The sequence below is a fragment of the Gopherus flavomarginatus genome, chromosome 2 (assembly GCF_025201925.1).
Source record: "Gopherus flavomarginatus isolate rGopFla2 chromosome 2, rGopFla2.mat.asm, whole genome shotgun sequence".
Taxonomy (NCBI): Eukaryota; Metazoa; Chordata; order Testudines; family Testudinidae; genus Gopherus; species Gopherus flavomarginatus.
In genome coordinates, this window is record NC_066618.1 from 287,184,403 (window position 1) to 287,205,502 (window position 21,100).

The 21,100-nt window shown below is 39.4% G+C and overlaps 1 protein-coding gene across 1 annotated transcript in view; it reads right to left on the reverse strand.

Moving 5' to 3' along the window:
- Positions 1-21,100, reverse strand: part of ZFAT (zinc finger and AT-hook domain containing) — a 264,317-nt gene that overhangs the window by 230,734 nt on the left and 12,483 nt on the right. The window contains exon 2 of the mRNA XM_050940606.1: positions 14,693-14,877. The gene's annotated coding sequence lies outside the window, so the exon portion shown is untranslated. The remainder of the gene's footprint in view (positions 1-14,692; positions 14,878-21,100) is intronic.

Here is a 21,100-nt window from a genome sequence, read left to right on the forward strand (position 1 = left end):
CTGTAATTAACACACCCAACTTACCCTTGGATGCCATTTATGAAAGCTTTTAAATTGACTGCCGGTTTCGTCCTCATGACACTCGATTTGCATAAAGTTTGCTTGAAATAACTTCCTGGTTATGTTTACTGGTATGAAGCTGTAAGGGGTCGCTTCTGATTGGCTTTGAGGCAGCAGGGTAGTGTGTTGCGGAGTAGGGTTGCCACTTTTGATTGGCTGAGCCTGGGCTCAGAAATCAGAAAGCTTGAACAGTGATTGGCTGAGGCTCAGCATGTGTGCTGTTCTCACTGGCTTTCTGAGCCTGTGTTGCCTGTATTCTGAGCAGCATATGCGAGTTTAAAAATGTATTTGAATGCTGTTTACAAACTACAGTGTATAGTAAATACATTGATGTTGTAACCATAGTCATCTCTAATTCACTTAGTACAAAAAACTGGATTATTGTGGTGAAAACAGTGCATCAAGCCTTGATTCAGGAACCAATCCCCTTTTCATAACATTGGTTCCTATGGGAAAAGTAGTTTCAACTTACAACGCAATTCTGAGGAATAAATTGTGTCGTTAGTCCGAGGACAACCTGCATTTTAAGAAACTGAAGTCACTTGCTCTTTCCTTTCAAACCCAAAGACATTTCACTGACTGCCATCAAATGTAGGTTTCTATGGAATGGGGTGGGGAAGGGAAAGGCTCACAAGGATGTGTTACATCTGAGTAATTCATCACAAAGCTAATCATTTCTTTTTTTATTCGGATTGTGTGTGTATATTTCAAACTGACAATGTTTGGGTAATTGGCAAGTTGTGATTACTACTAACTGGCCCCAAACTGCACACACCCTATCAGACTTGTTACCCGTCTCCCCTACTCCCAGCTCACTTATTTGTCTTGCCATCTTTTCTCACACTGTAAGCTCCTTGGGACAGGAACCATCATTTTTGTTTCTTAACAGTGCAAACAGATCCCGCCCTCGCTGTAGTCTTTAGACTCTACCACACTAGGTATATAAATAATTTAGAGACAGAGTACAGGAATACTCCCACAGGCCAGATGTACAACAATGGCAATATTTTAAATTACTTAAACCTATATTCATCTACCTTACAATAACTACATTCAGTTACAACTATTTTCCAAACACAACAGAGGCAGATTTCTTCAATTTTATTTGCATGTTTTAAAAAAAAAAAGACAAAATAGCAAAACAGCAATTATTGCCAAAAAAATTGACTAGTATATGCCAAACCATATAGGCAGATAACATTGAGTTGCAATACTAAGGCTTTTATACAACAAATACTTTTATAGGTTTCATTACTTTAGAAGAACTTATTTGAACATTATCGAATCAAACCACTGCATAGTCTCTTCTTGCCAATAGGTTACTTGACTATTCAGGAAGGCTGCCTTTCCAAGTCAGTTGAAGTAAACATCCACCTCCCAGCCGTTCCATGTTTTATAGCTGAGTGTAGGATGTTTACATGAACTAAAAATCAGTAACAATACGAAAGTACATTGGCAGTCAAGCTACACTACCACACTTCTGGATGCACATACTTCAGTACATTAAGTAAACTACATCTTGGAGGAATGCAGAATACACATCCAATAGGGTTATGACTCCCTAAGAAATTAGAATGCACATGTTTGACATCTGGATGTTAAGTCACACACACACACTGGACTACAGGGGTCCAAGCATGAAATGGAGAAGCGATCCTCAACTCTTGGGGATGAATGCTCTTGCCACACTTACCTAGCAAGGTTCCTTTGAGCTTGATCAGCATACAGACACTCAATAGCCTTCTATAATCTCAGTTTTATGATTATTTCTGATATAGTTAGTTTTCAAAAACTGAAACAAGGGGATGCCAAGTTTGTGAGAAATACAGAAAAATGATCGGCCTACAGTGAATGAAAGCTCTCAAAAAGGGGTACAATTGGCTCAGCTGCACCTGCCTAGTTGACTCTAGGTCCCAACTGGCTGACCTCTTTGCCACGTTACAATCCCTCTCTCTCAGGCCTGAACTGATAATTTGAAGTGGCCTAGGTAGCATTTTATGGGCAACTCAAGGTTCTCCCATAACCTCACTCAATTTACCAGAATTGTTTCTGTCAGGTATGTACCACACAGTGTTGTGGTAGCCATGTCAGACCCATTATAGTAGAGAGACAATATGGGTGAGATAATCCCATTTTATTGGACCAACTTCTGGTATGATACAAGCTTTCAAGGTACATATACACAAGCAGTTTTGGTAAACTGAAGGGAATTCTAAAAGAATTTTATGGACTACACAAAGTAACTGTCACTGTAGAATCAATTTGTATTTGTCACACTGTAGTGTCCAAATTTAATAAAAAATTAACATACTGTGTTCTTCATGTCTCTTGTTCCTTCATTCCAATTTATTTCCTTCTGCTATTAGTGGCAGAGATTCATTACATCTCCTTTTTTGATGCAAATCTTCCTTTTCTTCCCTCTACACCCTGTGGTTTTCTTCCTTCCTATTTCATAGTCTTAATTTTCTCCCTCTGCATATACTCACTCAGCTGTCTAGCAATGAGAAACAGATAGAAGTCCATGCGGGGAGGGGAGCTGAGAGCACTGACATCACTACTCTTTCAGCACATGATTTTAGACTGAAAATAGACACACCAATCCAAGGTTCTAGGTTCCCTAGCAGTTAAATATACACTATATACAATAAAACCAAATCTCAGCAGCATTAAAACAATCAGTTCCGCAGCAACTCAGCCAGCGAGCTCCTTCTTTCATTATCCATGAAGCATACCCTCAGACTTCTCCAAACCCCCTCTCCAACAGCTGTCTTTTGTAGCGTGCCCAGCAAGACACCAAAGTTTGGCTATTTCTGATGAGGAGGAGGGAGAGAAGGGGGGTGCAAGCTGCACAGCCTTAGCGAATAGTCTGTGAGCCATCCCCTCTATTTTATAAACAAGGGGGAATCCAGTTTAAGCACTCTTGCTGACTCCAGCAGTGGCAGTATAGCAAAGGGAGAGTGGTAATCCCTTAAATCGGCTGATCCCAGGCCACGTAAAACTTTACAGGTCATAACCAACAACTTCAACTCCACCTGAAGACCAACTAGCAACCAGAACAGATTCTGGAGCACTGGACGTTGTATGCTTCCAGTGAGATGCCCCACTCAATGAGCAAGCCACTGCATTCCACACCAGCTTAAGTCTTCAAATGGTTTTAAAATGTATCCCCATGGAGAGTGCATTGCAACAGTCTAGAATTAACAGTTGGTCCAGCTGTTTCTGCACTGGAATGCTGTACTAATATTGACCTGCCTCTTCCCCAAGCTCTTACTTGAATTTAGTGCAAACAATACATTAGGCAGTCACAGATTATTGCTTGCATTATGTGCTGTCGTCACACACAAAATTCTAACAAGATCCTGTCAGCAAAGCAAGTAATCAAACGTACTGGGACCACAGGCCAGCCATATCACTCACCCGAGCCTCAGCTTGTTCAAGGTCCTCCATCCTCTCAAGCCCCATAGCTTTCTAGTGCTTGCTCCCCCTCCCCCCTCCCAGATCAACATAGCCAGAGTTTGGGGGTCTCTAGTCTCCCTTGAAACATGTTTCGGAGTGCAGTTGTTAAAAATATTGCCCTTATCCAAATCCATAGTAGCAGTGCTCTAGTGAGAGGCCTGTCAGTATTTCCAGTTACCCGCATTTTTCCAACTGCTTAGAATAGTAACAAATGGAGAAACAAATTATTTTGTATTTTAAATGTTCTTCCCAAGACCAAACACCAGATTTTGATGCTTTATATGGCACAGTGCATCTTTAACATGAAATTTTTCAGGCCAGATTTGTTATAGACTATATTAAACATATTTTATAGTTAAAAAGTATTTAAAGCTGATTGCTTGTTTTCAATGTGTTTCGTATGATGTATTTGCTGCAATGAAATTTGTTAATGCACATAAACATTTCACAAAGTTACTTTAAACAAGTGTCATATCAACTAAAATTACCAAAAATACCATTAACCCCTCAAATTTGGAAAGACTAAGATGCCATTGGCCACAGAAGATTTATTCAAGAGCAAAATAAAAAATGATGAAGGCTCTTAGGAGAAAATGCGTAGTTTCAGAGTAAGGCTGGCCCTGCCTTCAACTCATCTCAGTAAGCCCAAATATTATAGCAAAATTAAGTAATGGACTGTTCTGAAACTCTTAATGCTCAGGGACAAAAACTAAGTAGTCGATTGCCAACCTTACCGCTGTGTCCTTTATTTATTTTTCCTAAACCGAGACTCTTGAATTACTTCAAAAGGTTTTTCAATATATCCATTTAAGCTACCAAGCTGGACAGATCTTGTTCATTTAAATAATGAACTTCATTGTAATGATTTAATTATGTTTGCACAATTCTCTGAAGATGTAAAGCTCAGAATAAACATTAAATACTATGAATAAGCCTATTTAATCAATAACAATTTAGTATACTCATTAGACAGTTCATGTTTCATGCCAATGGCTAGATACAAGAGCCCTGTGAGTAACTAACAAATAAAATAAAACCATGTGACAGTCTACTACATCTAATCACTCAGTGCATTTTAGCAAATCATTAATTCTCCAATGCCTGCAATCTGGATTTCCCAACACTGCTAAAAGAGATCCCAATAGGCCTTGCTCCAATGAATAAACCATTATGAATTTTATTATAGTGACTAAAAAATGTCATACAAGCTCTGTAATACTGACAGAGTCTAATGACATTATGCAAGTCTGAGATCTATTATAAACACCAAAAGAACCTGAGGGGAGGGGAAGTGATGCTCTCATAATATCAAAAGTGAGAGAAACTGGGATGAATTATCCTTAAGTGTCAGGAAATAAAAATAAAAAAATATTAAAAACCTTTGCAAACAAAAACAGGGAGCTCAAGAAGAAGTTTAGCCAAAAAATTGTTTAGTACAAAAGCTGAAGTACCAAAATCAGGTAACAGATTCAGACACTTAGGACCCCCCCACCCCCACACACCCCTTTCAAATCAGGAATCCACATAAGTAAATGGAAGAAAAAGCAGAGAATCACCAAGGAACCCAAAATACTACCTCCTTCCCAGAGCCAGGGGAAGAGGTGGGAAAGTAGTTTTTATAGATGGCCAGTTGAGAGTGCTGAAATTGTTATTTTAATGATGCCTGAATTTTGCTGATATGTTAGAGTACCTAGAAGCTTGGGAAAGCTTAAAAGGAGAGTTCTTTACATTTAAATATTTACCTCATTCACCTTGTCTCTCTAATATCAAAATACACGTCATGTAAGACTTTCTACTTTTCACCTCGAATTACTTAGAATCTACCGTGCTCAGTGGCATATGAGGCAACCTATTTTTTCTCTACTGCTGTCTATCCAGACAGAGCAAGATGCTTGACTCCATCGTAAGCCATCTCCTTGACAGCAGCATCCTTTCACTTATTCTAAGATAGGTCATTTTTGTGTTCACTCCTCCTCTTTCCTCCAGGTGGAATCCCTTGCCTTTCTACCATCTGGTAGCCTGATAACACGGCCAAAGCACCATAGCCATCTGTCTAATTATTGAGTCTGCAGCTTGCTGACCCATGCGAACAACACTTCTACGTTGTTTACACGATCACTCCAATGAATTCCCAGGTGGTTCTTAAACAACGATAGTGTAATGCATTGAGCTTCTTATTGTATTCCATGCCTCCAATGCATGTTAAAGTAGTGGCAGGACAACAGCTGTACAATCTTTAGTGTGCAGATGTAGCTTTTTACTCTTCCAGACGCTTGACAAATGGGAAAACGCTCCACTGGTTTTACCAATCCTTGCCTTCACTTCTTTGGCCATTGGCACATATTGTACTTCCAAGATCAATAGTCATCAGCTCCTTTGTATTCTTCTCCATCAATCACACGTTCACCAGCATTGACACCATTCTCTTCTGTTTCCATGGTCTTGGTCTTCCATGTACTGATACAAAGTCCCACTTCAGCAGCTTCTGCTTTTATGCTCAGTCTTCTCATTCCATCTAAGTTGGTATGTGTACGACTATGTCATCTGCAGACACCCAAGTCTCCCAGCTTATCTCTTGCCCAAACAATACCAGAGTGCTTGGCAGCAGCCACTGATCTTCTCATCACAAAGTCTATGACAATGGAGAAGTGGGGATAGCATCCACCATTGTCTTATACCAGTAACAATCTTAAATCATTGTGTCTCCACTCTCTCCCGATCGAGCATGTAGACTCTTCATACAAAGCTTTTATCAAATTAAAAATCTTTGCTGGAATTCCATGTCTCAGGATCTTCCAAAAGGCTTCCACGTGACACTATCAAACACTTTCATAAAATCAACAAAGTTAAAAAGACATCTTCTGCTGGTGCTCGTAAGCTTCTCAAGGTGAAAAAATGGTCTGAATACCAACTACCAGATCAAAATCCAGCTTGCTCTTCCCTACTTTGTCAACAGCAGTTTTCATGTATTCAAAGTGATAATGCAAAACACTTTTCCAGATATGGATAGGAGTGTCATCTCTATCCAGTTATCACAAATAAGTTGGTCCCCTCCTTTTTTTTTAGAAAGTTTGAAAATGAAACCTCTGTGATAGATATGGTAATTTCCTGCAATATCTTTAACTGTATTAAGTTTATGTATCATTGTAGGCCAGGGACTGTATATAATTCCATAGGGTAAGGTAACCACAGATTCTCCAGAACTGGAAACACTGAGGGCTGATTAGGCAAATTCACTCAGGTTGTAACACCCCAGAGAAGTAACACCACCTGGAAAGGCTTGCATATATAGCTCAAACTGGATTCTCCAGAAAGTGTACAGTGCCTGAACCGAGAGAATTCTCTCCATCAGAATCAGGGCTTTTAGGACCCCTTTATGCCACTTTGGCTATTTTAACCAGCATAAAGGTGCTGGAGAGGGGTAAAGATTTCACTTTTTTTAAGAACCATGGACTTCACATTTTAGGATTTTTTTCATGCAAACTGGCAGACATGATGGCAAATAGGCTTCATGGAAGGTCAAAAAAGCAGGAACTCAATGACAAAAACACAACCCAGACATTCACTGCACTTACCAAAGACAACATTTATCTTATATTTGGGGTGGGTAGGGGACATTACTAAAATAGCCTCTGGGACAGAGAAATTTCTGCATTTTTTAAAAATATAAATGTCACTTTTATTCTTTATAGTCAAACCCACTTTAAAAAAATTAAAACTATAGACTGTTCCTAGGATTTATGCTCTTTCTTCCACGTATTCTGACAAAAGTCACAATCACATATTAAGTAGTTTTAACATTACATATATTTATAACTAATCTTTTCCTTCTGATGTTGTCCATGAATAGCCGGATGCAGCAAACATCTGACTGAAAGCTAGAATTTCTCTTACAGCTTCCAGTCGGGGATGTTTACAACAACAGACTACAATACGGTATTATACTGCGTAACAGTACACAACAATGGGAATCCCCTTCAAAAGAAAAAAATAGTTTATAAAATGGCATTGCATAGCACTCTGATTTATTGCTCCACCAATTACAACATCATACTTCACCTCATTTCTCTGCCTACATGAGCTTTCAGCAAAGCACAGCTGTTGATCACAGTCATCTAAAATAAATAGCTGAAATTTAAGTTATGGAGCAAAATCTGCAATTTAAAAATTCTTTAGTTCACAAGTATTTTTAAAGTGTACTTTGAAGTGTTCACTTCATGATGCCTTCATTCCCCAGAGCTCGCCAAAGAATGCAACTTTCTTTAAACACCTGCACTATTTTCCTAATCACATTAAGTACCCACCCCGCCACCCCCCCCCCAAAAAGTGACAGAACTGAAAACTTAAACTGTGGCAGTATTGAGAAGAAAAAAGGAAAAAAAAAAAAAAAAAAGACACTTTCATGCTTTGACAGTCACACAGCTAAACAGATCTACAATCCAACAAGCAAAATATAAAATAAAAAAGGAGCATAAGTAGAGCCCAGTGAAACTCTCTTTATAATTTTTCATTTTATTTTTTGGGAATAATTTATTCAGTTTTCTCCATTCATCATTGCCCCACAAGGGGAAAAGAGGTGCTGCGACAAGGGAAGGGAAGGGGGGCAGAGCAAGCCCATCCCACACGCATCTCTCAGCAGTGACTCCTGTCCCACACAGGGTTGCAGCACCATTCACTCACTACCTCCATCCCATCGTGACAGTACAGCAACCAAGACAAACCCAAGCAGTGCTGCAACCCTGTGAGCAGGATTAAATGCTTGGAGTAGGGAGCTGGGCACAGACCCGTAGGACAGGAGCAGTCATTGTGAGGTGAGTTTTTTGTTGTGTCATTTTAATCATTTTGTGTTTTACTTCATATTATTTTGCATTTGCAAACACACAGGCCTCTAAGCATAAGCACCCACTATCTGCACATTCAGATTCTTTGTATCTGATACATATAAGGTCTCTCAGCTACTGAAACCCAATCACATTCAGTTTACATACAAAGCTCTCCTTCTGAAATTGAGAATTAGTATTTTAGTAGTACGTGACTCTAGCTGTTTCAGGGGTAAACCAGGATTAATGAGGAAACTACATGTAGTCTCTATGGATACCATGCTGACCTTCATTGTTTTTGAGTTTAAAAAGCCAGTGGTCATTTACAACAAAAAGCTCCTTTGGTTGCTCCAGAATCGAAAGTTCCAGTTTTACACTGGAAAGAAATGGGCTATTTCATGCACAGGTAAGCACATGGTATTTGACTAATTAGGCTGCTGAGCATTAAGTTGCAGTGAACCATTTATTACAACCTTCTACTATAACACTTATTTCTCAAGAAAGAAATGAAGGTTATTGCAATGTCATCTATCAGAAGAGGGCCATTTCTCCCCCTCCCCCCATCTCTTTTTTCTTTTAGCTCATGAAGATAAATCTCAAACAGCCAGCACACATTCATTCCTGAACATGACAGTCTCCCCCCATTACATAACCATCCAATTTTATCAAACTCAACATCAACTAAAAATATTTATGGAGCATATTAAAAATGGTCAGTGACTGTTTGACTTAAAAAAAATCAGTGGCATGGTGTTTGGAACAAACTGAACTGTCTGCCTTTGAGTAAAGTTACACACCAGTATGATATGTGTTATATAAAGCTTTGTGAAAATTCAGGCTGAACACACATTTAATTTTTTCTTACCCCACAACAGCTCTATTTTTTTAATATGAGTAGGCAGCATGTTCTAACTTTCATCAACGGCTATGCTCTACCATTTTGAGACTGCTGACCTGTAAGATCAAGAACATTTTAAATATGGACACTATTCTAATACCATCATGAAAGCTAAATTGAGTCTTTGTCGCTGAGTTTTGTGAACATTGTGACAGGAGTGAAGAGGGGGAAAAATGTAGTATTGCTTAATTGTGACACTTTCCCCCCACGTAAAGAAAAAACCCTGCAGTCTATCTAGACTACAAAAGAAAATTACTGAAGTCTTTATTTGGAAGCACTGACTTTACTTATGAGACAGGAAACATGCATTTGGCATGGCCAAGTGAGCAATACAGGATCACCTGCCTATGATGTCTTATTCTACTTTAAATACTCTGGATTAATTCATGATAAAACAGCACCATCAACTTAAAGAGATATCTGTAATATCTAGCAAAGTGCAAGCATCTTCATACAGCTCTTTTCAATGCATCTCAATCCTGACCTGTAATTTATTCCAATCCTAAACACAGTAAGAGTTATATTGAACACTGTGTTTGTGCAGGATTGAAGTAAACACAATAACATTACAGCTATCTATTAGTGCAGCAGGAGAGCTTAATTTGTCATTTATATGCTATATGTTTGAAAAAAATCACTTTCTATACTGAAAAAAGAACTCCTGAGTTAAGCATGATCACTACTATATCCAGCCACTGATTTGAAAGATAACTGCTATCACACAGATATAACTGCAAAGGGAGTCAATTAATTACTTTGTTGTAACAGCCAAGGTCTTTCAAAGGAGTCAAACAGCTGAGCAACAGAAGCCTTATGCAAACAAAAACTTGAGAGAAGTCTGGTTGCTAAAACTCAGAAAGACAAACGTGCACTAAAACTAAAATGAGACTCAAACTTACTGATCAGGAGAGAAGTTCAGAGTTTTGCACAAAAAAACTCTGAAACATTGTACTTGAAGTTCATCTGCAAAGTAGATATTAGACTAAAAATAAAAGGAGCAGATTAACAAAAAAAAACCCAAAAAAACAAAGAAATATTACCATATGGTAAACAGTTACTGTCCACCTATTTTTAAAAGGACAAAGCTGCCTTGAAAACAATGCATTGCAGTAAATTAAACTGATAAAAGGCAAAGGCTTAAGTAATTTTGTATAACGTCAGTAAGGTTTTTTCCTCTCTTTTAGCAGCATTTAAAAATTCTCATTAGAAGTTAAAGTCTTAAAACAATAAGAAACAATTTAGAGGAAATTATGGTGATCAAGCAAATGCTCAGAGATGGCAAGAGCTGTAGCAGGAAAAAAGTTAAAAGCACTGCCTGAACTAGGTAACTTTATAGAGAAAGGAGAGGGTGCAAACAATATGCAGGGCTAGGTAGCAAGCATGAAAAGTAGAGAAGAGAAGTAAATAAAACCATAAGCATCTTATGTTCTACTAGTAGACTCTTCCCAATTTTAAGAATTTCCATGTTCTCATAATTAACCATTACTTCATGGAACACAAAGCAAATATTCAATTATCTTCCAAAAATGACTGAAGTACTTAAACTTGAATCAATTACTGTACTGTGATGCTGCAAGTTATGGTTGAAAAAGCACTTTTTATCATAAACCCTTATTTACCAGCACTTCAACTTTTGGAAAAAAAAATTCCCTTAGGCTTGAGTTTCTTGTGCCTATTTCCAGCCTAAGTATGACTTGTTTGATAAAAATCTATCAGGCTGTTTGAAGTATCCAAGCATGAAAAATTAGTGATTCATGTCACTTAAAATTTTTCAGACTATATTTGTTCTTGGATAACAGATTGCTGCTTCTTTTTAAAGCCTTGAACTTGTTATAGGCTTAGCCCTCAGAGAGAATAAGTGCCTTTGACAGAAAAAAGTATTACTTATTCATCACCCACGTCTTAAGGTGGTTTACAGATAAATACTTACAAGTGCCTTACTGAATCAAAACATTGCACAAACAGTTTTGAGACCAGTATCTTAACTTCTGTCTTAGTTTCTCAGATCTGCAAAAATGGAATTAAGTGACCTGCTCCAGGTCTGATAATTTGTCGGAACCAGGAGAAGAGTGCTAGAGCTGTGACTTCTAGTGCAGTGCATAGTCCATTAGATCATGTTGTTTAAATATATAATGCTCCAGATATATGCATGCTACTGTCACATGTGCATACAGCAGGGTATGTCCATGTACTATTAAAAAACAAAAACAAACAAAAAAAAAAACCAGGCAGCAAAATGCAGCATGATTTTTTTTTTTAAATTTGTTCATGCACCCTAGCTCCCCCTTCTAAATCACTGTTAGCCCCTCATCCTACAATGTTTTTTTCTGTGTGCATGTACGTACACACACACACCAGGAATAACCACAAGCAGGGCTCACTGGCTGGACTGAGGCCTTAGTTTGCCTACAGAATGCATATATGCACTACTAAATTTTGTATGGGAAACAATAAAGGTTATAACTCCAACTTGAGACAAATTATTGAGCATGAGGACACTAGCAGGTTCCAAGAATGTTACTGAAATAGTTAATCAGAAAAAGATTCCAGGAGTCATAGGCTGTTTGGAAGAGATAAGAATGTAAACAGTCAAGGATTCATTTAGGTTCCTGCATTCCTGGCATAGTGTCCCAGAAGAATCTACTGAACCTAATATTGTCTACTCTGGAAAGATGAGAGTGAGACAAAAGTCTGGTATTTTAATAACAAGTGGAAAGGAATAAATAGGAAGTCATGAACACAGTGAAGTTAGGAGTTAAGGATATGATCACTGAAATGAAGACAGAAGACAACACAAATACCAATTTGTCAGAGAAACAGCTGTTAAATGAAAACAAGGTTTCAGAATGGACACTAAGCAGAACTAAAGATGAGATATAGAAGACAAAAAAGATTATGTTATCCAACAGAAAACCTATGTTCCTAACGTCAGAGACCGGGGCATGGGCAGTCACACCAAGTGGTTGAGCAGGAATCAGTAGCCAGGAACAGCAGTCAGAGGCCAAAGCTGGAATCCGAAGTCAGGAATTAGAGTCAAGAGTAAAAGCTGAGTGAGGTGAGGCAGTGAGGTGAGGCAGAAGCTATCACAGCCATGGGTGAATGCTGCGAGCAGCCACTGAACTGCAGCTGGGCTTAAGAGCTGGTCTGCTGACTCTTCCAACAAGTCAGGTAGTGTAGCCAATTAGACAGCCTACTGCAGCCCAGCTGCACTCATTAGGTTGCCCTGAGACAGGTTCTGCTGCAGGCCCTGATTTCTGACACCTTATAGAGAACAAATTTTCAAAGGGGCTTCAACCCAGCCAACCCTTTGCCTGTGCAACTTTGTACATTTACGTAGGCTAAGGGCATAAGTTTACAGTCTGCCCTGAGTAAGACTAGAACAGAGAAGAAATACTTGCTGTCTTACCCTCCCTGGTTCACTCCTTGCTTTGGGGGAAGAAGGGGAATGGACAAAAGGAGTAAGTAATCTAGTACATCAGATTAAATCCCCTTCCATGCCAGCTCAGCTGTTATCCTTCCCCTGAAAAACAGTAAAGCCTTACAATGCTGGAGATATACCTTAAGAAATACACTTTAAAAGATGGATTTTCTCATTTGCAATTTGTGCATTTCTGTTCCATCCACCTTATCTCTGAGGTCCCAGGATATTAATTCTAGTAAGTCAGTGAGGGCTCTATGCATGCCCAGGGTACATCCAGATGGATCCAACTGCAGCAAGGCAGGATTGGGGCATTAAGTGAGTTTATTACAAGGGAAACTAGGAAAAATCATGCTGATACAGGTGAACTTTGTAAACAGCATGATAACTTGCAAATGTTTTGGAATTAATTTCTCTCAATAAAAGAAACGAATTATAGTGGTTAGTCCCAATCTGCCAGTAACAGTTAGTCTCTCTCTCTACAGCATTTATTAATTGTAAACTGGAAAGATCTACAGGTACTTAAAGAGGTTGGTGAAATCTAACCTAAGATGTCATCACTTCTAATTCTCACTCAGAAACATCAATACAATATATTTGTGGACTTGAAATTAAGAGAGAACTGCGGAGCCTAAAAAAACATCCATGACATGGGGAAAAGGTTAATTGAGGGTCATCTGTTTTAAAGCTGTGCAAAAAATATCCATCTACCATAATAATGAACGTATAATAATGAATCAAACTTATGAAAAATTAGTTCAACTCAAGCAGAGGTTCCCATCCTCCAGTTTAAAATCCTAAAATTCAAAGTGATGCTTTAGCTACAGTCTGGTTTTTTAAGTTTCCGTATCTGTAATTTTGTTTCTCTGAGTGGAGATATCCATTTATCTGGGTATCAGTGCTGGTTTAGGCCTGCCCAGTTCACATAAGTTTATATTTAGATTTTGTTTTTAAATTCAGGTTCTTCCAGCTGGAAAACTGAAGCATTGTACTCGGACCCTAGAAAAGGGTTTCCCTACAGCTGAAACTACATAAACATGGTAGAAATATTAACCACGTTACAGAAAGTAAGATAAGAATTAAACAGTGTAATATCTACTTAGGTTTATCATGAAAAGTTGAATATACAGGGATGGCCAGTGGATACTTCCATTACGAGAAATATTTAATTTCTCCCTCAAGCTTCAATACTGGACATTTGCCAGCTAATGAGTATCCGCTGTCCTTTGATTTTAAGTAGGCATCTCTGTTGATCTCCATCCTGCCAAACTGTGGGTGGAAGGGTGGAGAGAATGGTTCCACAGGAACACGAGGGATGGAAAGACTGTGCATCACATCTGGCATCACAAGTTCCGGGTATTCACCTGTAGTTCCTGTATGGGGGTGGGAGAAGGAAGGAGATGTTTCATTCCTGATAGAAGAGGAGGACTGAAGAAGCACATTGTCTAATTTGGTTGGACCCTGGAAAGACTTAACCAAGGGTTATCCCAAATAACAATCCATGGTAATGATGGCATTACAACCGCTGAATGAGGTATCTCCACTCTATATTGAGAACTCTTTGGTTTCTCCCCTTCTTCTCTTAACATGGGCAACTGCCACAGCTACTGCTTTAAAAAAAAAAAAAAAAAAAAAAAAAAAAAAAAAGGAAATTAAAGGTATCTTTGAGGACTGATCGTGACCCTCGATAAGCACTAAAGATGGAGGGAATCACTAAAGGAGGCACGAATAGTGAGACTAGGAGAAGTCGGCAAATGCACCGGTCTTCAGGAAACTTACCTTACCTTAAAAGGCAGTGGGTGCAAACAGAACCTGCTGCAGAGGCTTTGGAACCAGGCCACATTTGGGACACTTTTCTCCATCACCAACTTCTCACATTACATTCATATTTATTGTCCACTGTCTGGATGGTGACATGAGTCGCCAGCTCATCTTGCTGTACAACTGTGAAGCGAATCACCAGCAGGTGCAGTAAAGTAGGCTGGAATAGGCCACACACAAACCTGGGAAGAGTCAGGACTACAAGGTTCTGACACTTACCTTTTCCTGCATGATTCTAGATATCTGGATGGTCCACTAACATTAGCAGACTAACAGTATGAGCAGGAGTACTTTGTTGTGTTGCTGATGGAAGTCAATGGAAGATGCGGAAAAATGTCAAGCTGGGTTTGTCCACTGACAACCAGAGGGAGCTGGAAGGAATGTGATTCAGCACACAGGATGCCCTAAAATGAGACCACCACATTCTAATAACTAAAAATCCAGTATAGTTAAATTTCTCAGCAATGTACGAATGAAAATTCTCACCCACAAGTTCTCCATAGCTCAGTGGTTTAAGCATTAGCCCGCTAAACCCGGAGTTGTGAGTTCAGTCCTTAAGGAGCCATTTAGGGACCTGGGGCAAAAATCTGTCCGGGGATTAGTCCTGCTTTGAGCAAGGGGTTGGACTAGATGACCTCCTGAGGTCCCTTTCAACCCTGACATTAAAAAAAAAAAAAAAAAGGACAGCTTTACAAAACTACATAAAGTCAGAGTAGAGTTTTTATTTCATTAACCCCTTCAGTGTTTTGAAACTGATGACAAAGGTCCTGTTTAAACAGTCATCCTGTGTCTTTATACTGAAGAAGTTAGACACCTCTGGAAAAAATAAGCCTTTAGTGATTGAGTAGCATAGTCCTTCCCCTCCCCTAATAAATAACACTCTTTGGAACAGCTTCCTCATTGATACTAGCTGTTAAAACACAGTCCTTCTGAGTGTTCAAATTTTAACTATGCTTAAAAATAAAACTAAAGAGAAAATAAGAGTCACATGCCTGAGCCTGTTGAGTTCAGATAAGTTGCAGAATTCCCCCGTGCCCATAATTAATCTAAAAACAAGCAACTTGGCTTATAAACTACCCATACTGCTCTTTCACAAAGGAATATTCATACGTACAACTCTTCTGTTTATTGCTATTTTATGCCAGCATTTCTATGGAAACATGTATTTTCAGAAGACTTGGATGTGTATAAACAGAATAATTCATAGAGAAAAATGTTGTTTCTGTGCCATGTAAACAACCATAACTATGAAAACTGATGTCATATACAGTATACAAGGCATGTTGCTAGCGAGCGGAAAAGAACAACCTGATTCTAGAATAACATACAAAAGAGCCCTATGTTTAAAACAGACTATAGACTTTAGGCCTAAATATACTTATTTTTCATAATATAGCTCAATTTCCATATTCCTCCTACTGGTAGAAAAAATTAAAAAGAAGAGCTGACAGATAAGAAGATCCATTCACTGTACACATGTGCTACTTGCTATCATAGCCTGACTACAGAGCTTTGCTGATGTTAGAAACGATTTGGTTTAAAAAAGCTCTGTTTTAAAACAAAAACTGTATACATTTCAAATTACCTAATCTGTACCTGTACAAGTTTCTGTTATGGGTTGCTCTTGTTGGTTGCTATCATGTAAGGCAGCAAGATCTGTAGCTATCCGGTGTTACTCTGTAACTACTGCTACTGCTCCTCTCAACTTGGGCTGGAAATCTCTCCAACTACTTGAATTGGAGCCCCAGGCGACTTCACCTTTGGTCTGCTAAAGCCCTGCATGCCCCCTCCTCCCCACACATAGCCCATAGTCACCCAAGTAAAGCAACCAGCCATACAGTTTTAGTCATTTACATAAGCAAGAACTTACAAAATGCATGTATTGCTCTGAACTGCTGTTACTTTATGTTGACAAATGTATTCTAGAACAGATTATGGAGTTAACACAATCTGTTTCAGAAACATTCGACGGCTTCTGACAGGAGGGAGACATGCTTACTAGAGTCCAGGGTGAAGTAAGCAGGATTCAAGTTCAAGCGTCAAAAGATATATTCTGAGCCTCAGTGGGGAAGGAGCAATAGCCGTGAAATTGTAACCCATTAGGAAAAGGGGCCTGGACAGCACTTGTGCTGCAGGTGCTACTAAAACGCAATCCTGAATTGCTATGACAACTATAAGAAATGACCTATTTATTACATGGCTGAAGAGCGGAAGAATGGAGATATTGCCACCATATATAGCTATCGTAACAAAATGAAATATTAGAATCCCAGTACGTGTGTCTTTCTTGTAGGTTATTGGTCACCTTAGGCCCTGATCTTGCAAGCTGGTCCGGAGGGGCACAAAGGTCCACCCACATTGAGAAGCTTTGGAGGACTGGAGGCTTACGTTGTGAACTCTTCAGACAGGGATTGTGTGTGTCTGTATAGCAACTACGATGAGGAGATCCTGGACTTAGAATCATAGAATCAACTTGACTGGAGTGCCAAGCTACTACCAAAATATAAATAACCCATTTCACTCTGTCTTACCAAATGTCAAATGCTAGCTGCTGGGTACATTTTAGCATTATGTTAACTACAACGTTATAGGAGAAATACCATTATTTTTGCTACAAGTTGAGAGGACTCAAATTAGAAAAATGATGGCATTTTTCTTTAAATGTTTTCCAGTTTGAGGGCTTAGTTTGAAAGGGAAGCCCCGTTATTTCCCAACTTTTAAAGCAAACACAGTATCAAGCATAAAACCTTGACTGTTAAGGTGTGATGTAACACAGCAAGACGACAAATGTGAGTTACAAAGACGCTCTGAAAATGTGGTTTAATACTTATTTTCTTATGTCATCCAAACATGTTTGTTTGTTACTGGGGTTTATTCAGAAGTGCTAGGCTGCTGGAAGAATTTTATTTACGATTTAAACTCCACACATGTAGTTTATATGGATTTTTCACAAAGAAAGGTCCTCTCCGGTCCAAAATATCTTTGGTTGCTAGAGTGTCCTCAAAAGGGCACCCACACCAGTTGCACAGAAGGTTAAAATACTCTGAGAACATGTCTGCCAATTGCACAGAGAAAAATCTAAGCAGTGCAGCAGGATGTTAAAGTGCTCAAGTAAACAGCTTTCCACCATGCTAGGCCTGGTGTTCCCTCTGTTACACAATGATGAGGGAGTCACTAGATTTGAAATAACTCTTTTAGTGCAGATCCAAATGTATGCTTTTGAAAACAGCTTGGAAAATTTCAAATGCTGTGTAAAGGGCCTGGTTTTCTAAACAGTGCTGGACACTTGCAAGTTCCATTGAATTCCATGTCATTTGCATGTGCTCTGGACTCTGGAGGGTAATGGAGGGGTGGGGGGGAAAAGAGAGAAAGCTTCATAGACTTTAAGGCCAGAAGGGACCATTATGATCATCTAATCCAGGGGTGAGCAAACTTTTTGGCCCAAGGGCCACATCTGGGTATGGAAACCGTATGGCAGGCCATGAATGCTCACAAAATTGGGGGTTGGGGTGCGGAAGGGGGTGAGGGCTCCAGAGGTTGGAGATGAGGGGTTGGGGGTGCAGGAGAGTGCTCTAGGCTGGCACCGAGGGGTTCAAGGGCAGGAGGGATATCAGGCCTGGGGCAGGGGGTTGGGAAACGAGAGGGAGTCAGAGGTGCAGGCTCTGAGCGATGCTTACCTCCAGGGCTTTGGAGTGGAGCTGGAAGCTGGAGCGCAGAGCAGCTCTGGAGCAGTGGAGCTGCAGGTTTTTGCCTGGAGCTGGAGCGGAGCCGGAGCACAGCTCCAAAACCCTGCTTACCTCAAGCAGCTCCCAGAAGCAGCAGCATGTTCTCCATAGAGCTCCTATGTGGAGGTGCCAGCCAGGCGGCTTTGCACGCTGCCCCGTCTGCAGGCGCCACCCCTGCAGCTCCCATTGGCCATGAACCCCCTAGCTGCCTCTACGTGTAGGAGCCAGAGGAGGGACATGTTGCTGCTTCCAGGAGCTGCACAGAGCAGGGTAAGCTCCGGACCCCGCTCCCCAGAGGGAGCTTGAGGGGCAGATTAAAATGTCTGAAGGGCCGGATATGGCCCCCAGGCCGTAGTTTACCCAACCCTGATCTAGTCTGACCTCCTGCACATTGCAGACCATAGAACCTCGCCCACCCACTTCCATACTAGACCCACAACCTCTGGCTGAGCTACTGAAGTCCTCAAATCAGGATTTAAAGACTTCAAGTTACCGAGAATCCACCATTTACACGAGGTTAAACCTCAATACCCCATACTGCTCAGGAAGGCAAAAAACCACAGGGTCTCTGCCAATCTTACCCAGGGGAAAATTCCTTCCCAATCCCAAATCTGGCAGTCAGTTGGATCCTGAGCATTTTGGCAAGACCCAGCAGCCAGACACCTGGGAAAGAATCCTCTCTAATAACTCAAAGTCTCAAATAAGGCATCCAAAATTAACAGAAATTTCTGTCAATTTTGGCCTCAATCTTTATGCTTCAGTTCCGCTCCAAAAAACAGAATAATAATTCCACTTTACATCAGAATACCCTGTGATGTAAAACTCACTTATGTTTACAAAGCACTCAAATGCTACAGTACACAGTGTCATAAAAAGCCCATAAAGAAATTAATCTATATTCACTTTAGGCTTTAGATGATATATAGTAAAAGAGACATAGGGCCCCTTCACTCCCACGCTAAATAAGGAAGTTACTGAATACGTAACCATTCAGACAGCACCCTCCACACCTTGTGCACTGAATGAGGCAAGGGTCCTGTGGGAAAAAAAAAGCACGTGACCACATAATTAAAACTGTATGATGATGCATATGCACACGGGGGCTAAATTAAGATTAGATGGGCAACCTTAATCCTAGCATTTCCTAACTTTTAAATTGCACTTTGCAACCTTAAAGGTCTTTTAACAATTGTTTTATATACAAACAAATAAGGACATGATTCAACTACTATGCAAGTCTATTTGAATCTTTCCACTGACTTCAATAAGAGTTTAACTGGGCTCTTAATGTTTAAATAAATAAATAAAAACAAAAACACTAAAAACCCACCATGTTGGGAGAAGAGTTGGAAGAACCAACATTTACCAGTTTCCATACATTTTCATTGGGCGTGTTTTTGTTCATAATTAAACTTCAACATGCCAGTACTTTCAAAATGTAAACTCTAACAGTAAATATGTGAAAATATAACCAATGCTATGCATGAGGACAAACTGAATCAATGAAGTCCACCAAGAGGTAGACTCATGCAGCACGTTCCCGTATTAGTCCTTTCAATTTGTTTAATATTGAGTGTGCTACCCAAATGAGGCAGTTTGAGAAATGAAGTACTCTAAAACTTAGAACAATGATCTTTTGAGAAAATTCCGGGTTATTAGTAATAATACTTGGTATTTGCATACTGTTTGATATCTTTAAATCTAGACAGGATGTTCAGTTTCAGTCATCAATGCTTACCACAGGCATATGTAGCCGACAAGGTTGCAAAGTGGGCATAAAATGATTTGATAGCCCTTTGTAACTGTTGGACAGGTGTAAGTAAACAAAGAGTAAGGCAGTATAGACTTAAAAAATTCTCAAAAAAAGGTATTTATGGTGTTCTCTTCTAACAGAGGAGGATGCACAGGCCAAGAGAAAGAAGAAAAGCAAGCCAGGCAAAGACACAGAAGGAAATTAAACAATTCAGCGATGAACATTAAAAAAAGAGTTATTTATGGTTGGGGCTAAATTAAGATATTCTAGCTGCCTAAATCTATTAAGCAAATTTCTACCAAAGCACATTAGTGCTTTTGGTACCAACTATGAGAGAAAATTGTGTTTATTTTTTCCTACAAAACAGCTCACTTCAAAACACTCCCTTTTACACTGAAAATTAATATCCTGTTAAGAATTAATGATTAACAGAGTCCTCAGTGTTTTATATGGTAAAGCAAGATTTTATTTTATTATTTGAAAGTAAAGTAAACTTTACTGTAAGATACAGAATAAAAACTCCAGTTGTATAAATAAAGGTCTGATAATCAAATTCAGACTGGTAGTAAAAAGCAATGATTCTATAAAATTACCAGAGCAGATGTTATCAGATATGCCAGTACAGGCTGGAATTCATCCCTTAGTGTCTAAAAAGAGAAAGCAACTATAACTACTTCTGACTTTGCAAAAAGTGCAGATTGAAAGTTGTGGTTCTGTGAGAACTAAGGGATGCCTGCATACATATATTCCCAGCAGCTAAATTTCTCCTTCTGAGGTTTCATTGCTATTAGTTATTATTAGGCATACACTGCCTTTTAACCGAGCAATAGGCTTAGTAATTCCCTAGCCACCTGGTGTGCGTGTTAAGACAATTCAATTTGTCACCACATTCAAAAAATGAAAACCAGTTATAATTGTGATTCTGAAGTCAAAGAACAGTACAGGCTGGGATATCCATGTCCAGGCTGAAGATCCCCTATCCTCAGAAAATATTAGCATTTCCCTGTTGTGGCTAGTTGCCATAATAACAACAATTAGACACATTGAAAACAGTTTTCAATTAATAGAGGTTAATAGAAAGTCAGAAGGGGAAAGGAAAGCCCCATATTTTAAATGAACAAAATATCATAAGCCACTTTTGTAAAGAGA